Source organism: Wolffia australiana, chromosome 4, assembly GCF_029677425.1.
Source record: "Wolffia australiana isolate 7733 chromosome 4, ASM2967742v1".
NCBI classification, from domain to species: domain Eukaryota; kingdom Viridiplantae; phylum Streptophyta; class Magnoliopsida; order Alismatales; family Araceae; genus Wolffia; species Wolffia australiana.
The window spans coordinates 22,796,056-22,800,000 of NC_135838.1; positions in this window are offsets into that span (position 1 = coordinate 22,796,056).

The window sequence follows — 3,945 nt, forward strand, 5'->3', positions numbered from 1 at the left end:
GGATCCCATTATATCCATTATTTGAAAAAACTAGAAATGTGTTTGACAATAGCAATGGATAAAAATTGGTTGTCTGATACTGGATCACATTATTAGACATTGTTAAGGATATATTGAGAACGGATGTTGTTATCGTTAAGCAGATGACAAATACAGCTTTTTAGACAGTCATCATCGAACACCATTTCAAATATCACTTATTGAGAATGATTCAAATTTAAAATTAATATAATATTAAATTAATGCTTAAAATAAATATCATTAATATAGATTACTAATTTTTTTGATAAATTGGTGCAAGACAAAAAATTAAAAATATTTATTAATGTAAATTAAAATTTGATTAATGGAAAATTTTGAAGGATAGTTAGGGCCCCAAAGAAGAGAGTTTAAGACAAAATAAAACATGCCAGATGACAATGATATGAGAAATGAGGTACTAGAACAGAGATAGGTTTGTAATATCTTTATTAAAATAAAAATTTTAATCAATGGAAAATTTTATGAAGAATACTTTGGGCCTTGAGTTAAATAGTTTTAGACAAAATAAAAGATGCAAAGACAACAAGCATATGAGAAATGAAGTACTAGTGTAAGAACAATTACGTTCCTAAGAGACTCAAATAAAACTAGAATCCTAGGATGGTGGGCCAAGGGCACATAGTTCTTTTTGTGATGATGTTGCCACTTTTATTTCCCTTGTTAAATGGGTCGCATATTGGAAAGATGACACCAATGACTTGATGTTGGACCAAGGCAACAGTCATGGGAAGAAAGTTGTACCAGCTCCAAACTATGTTATCACCCCAACTAATGGAGTATGTTTCTACTCCACAGTGAAGAGGACTTCAGCAATTAATGGGGCTGTGGGCCCCAATTGTGGATTCCACGAGAGTCAGTTAAATGAGGCTTACAAGGAGGCACTTGGTACTTGGCCGAATCAGTACCATTTTTTCTGTAAAAAAATAAGTGGCAATGTCCCATGTTGGGATTGTTTATTGCTTCTACGCTATTGTTGTCACTACTAAGTTTTAGAATATGAGCTGACCATGATAACACTAGAGTCTTGGGATGTTTCGCTACTTGCTGTAGGAGCTGTACACTTTGGCATGGTATGCCACGAGGTTGGGCTACTGCTTCCTCTGGTGGCTGTATGATGACATAAATGTCGTGAGTGAGGCATCAAGACTACTCGCAACATACTCCATGCTACATACAAGAATTCATTTTTCCAAAATAAAAAACAAAGACGTGCACAAAAATTTGACATATGTCAATTGAAATTTCATATCTTTAAAGGAAACACCCCAATATTAAGCATAAAAAATATCCACAAGAAACATAAGACAATTTTTTTAGGCGCAATAGGTGCCATCTCGGCCAATCCAAGGAAACTTTTCCTCTCTGTGATGCTCTATTTACAGCTAAGCTATTTCAGGAGTTGTGAAGAAAGTGAAATGGAAAAAATTAATGTATGAACTATCGTAATATCAATATGGCCAACACAATTGCAAGTTTCATGAGAGTAGTACTTGATTAATCTGGTTAACCATTGATGTCACCATTTAGATAGATGTCATACCAATTTTTATTTTCTCCTCGATGTCAACACTTCACACTAAAACACCTTGATACTAAGTGCTTCTTGCTGGGATCTCTCATATGTAACAATTGAATGACCGTCTAAAAACATCTGTTTCGGCCTAGTACTTTTCACGAACACTGATAGATATTCACGAGAGATATTTGCTAGCATTCGTAGATGAGAATGACATTACTGATAAATTCCAAATTAGGGGTGAAATTACTGTTGGGTTCTATAGGCCTTGATATGGATGAATAAATTAAATTATTTTGCAGTAGAGGACTTGAACAGAATCAAACGACATTATTAAAACCATGAAGCAAAGTACCTTTGCACAGATCGCATCTGTTATTTATTGGATCCCAGAGTGAGATGAGTCAAGCTGCTCAAGTGTGCAGCCTCTAGACGTATCCAAGAGATCCTTCACACGTCAAATCTCCTCCTTGTCGACGAGCCCCATTCTACCTCCACCATCGTTGTTACGTCGTTCTGATCGCATCGGGCATGGAGAGGGGTGTTGGGAGAGGAGAGAAGTAGGGGAAAGGCCCCTGAACAATTATGGCATGGGTAAATTTCATTCAGGGCCTTCCCCTATTTGTAATAAGTGGGTATTTTTCATAAAAACTCCCCAAAACTTAAGTATATCTTTTGACGTCCAAAGACCATTTGCCTGTGACCCTCTAATGTATTCATCTAGTTAACAACTCTATTGGCCCAATAACCTTTATTATCCTTCTAAATTAATTAACTATATCATTATATATATTAATTAATTTTAGATTGATTTAACCTACTCGATAGGTCGAGTCTCCAACACATGGGTTGCCAAGCTACACCTTGTGTTCTAGAAGATACAAAGGAGTGTGTAAGGACTCACTTCATGGAACCTGTTCTTCATCTATTAAAGTGTATGTATAATCCCTCATCCACTTGACGCTCCTTGGATGAATTAGGGTATGGTCAACTGTCAAACCCTAATCGGTCATTAGAGTTAGCATTGATGCATTCGGAAATCATCCGAGAATTCTTCTTTGATATTTCACTGCCTTGGCCAATGACTTCATTGCATTGTCTTCCTTGAGCTTTCACCTCTAATACCGAGGGTGGACGATCCCATCTTGACCACTCAATCGTCTTCGTGAACTTTTTAATGTACCTGAACTAAAACCGTTTAGAATCCCATGATTAGAGTCTCGTTGGCCATAGTCAAAGTACAACCGTCTGTCCACAAAATGTCTTACACAATCGTGACATTGGTGTCTCAAGTCTAAGGACCATTTACACAACCGTGACGTGAATCGACCTGATTGACAGTTCGGTATAATACCATTCAAGGATTTGTACGAATCAATTTAGTGAACTCTTTTCACTAAAGAGCACTCATTATCTATCCTTAGTGTCTCCACACTAATGGCTACGGGATCGTCCATTCTCATCATATGAGTGATGTTAGATAGTGCTATTCTATACAAATACTTCGATATCCTTCTCGCGTATCCCTTGAATATGAATGTTTAGAATACATGCTTAAAGACTAGGTCCGATCATGTATTCACAGACTTCATTATAAGCATCAAACATACATTATAATGAATATGTTCTACCAATGAACATCGAACGAGATGTGAAATGTGTGACTGACTTGTCGGCCACATATATTTCCATCAATTACTTCGTTGAGAATCCAAATTTAAACAATAAAATTTATAAACCTATACTCGTAAATAATTTAATTAGCAAGTGATGAGTAAGGGTCATCTCCACAAGGATCGGGTGTTAGAGAAAGAACAGTTGCAATTGGCTGACGTCATGAAGATGAGAAGAGTTATGTTTAGCGTACATGATAGTGATCATGATGGTGATAGTAACGACGTGAGTATCATTTTAGTTCTAATGTTGAAAGATAGAGTAAGATGAGAGGAGGAAGGTGAACATGAGTAGTAGCGTGAAGTGGGGTTGTGAGACGAGATGGAAGTGAACAATAAGATGACATATGTCTAATTAGTGTAGGTAGACGAGAATGGAGATATGAAACATGACGGTGGTGTGGTAGTGGCGGGGTAGGTAATGGATATGGTGAATGGTATAGTAATATTGACATTGGATGATAAGTGGAGTAAGGAGGTTGTAAGTTTGGCTTAAATGGGAAAAATAAAGGTAGGTGACGAATCGTGATGGTGTAGGAGGAAATGTGAAATGGATGAGAGTGGATAAAAATGGATAATGTTGGAGTGGAGGAATGATGGTAGTGGATGAAGGTGATGGATGGTGAAGATGGTTAAACTAACTAAATGTGTTGGAGAAAGCTCGATGTAGGGCAAGAGGCTAACCTTAGATCCCTATATTCCACTGAGATTAAG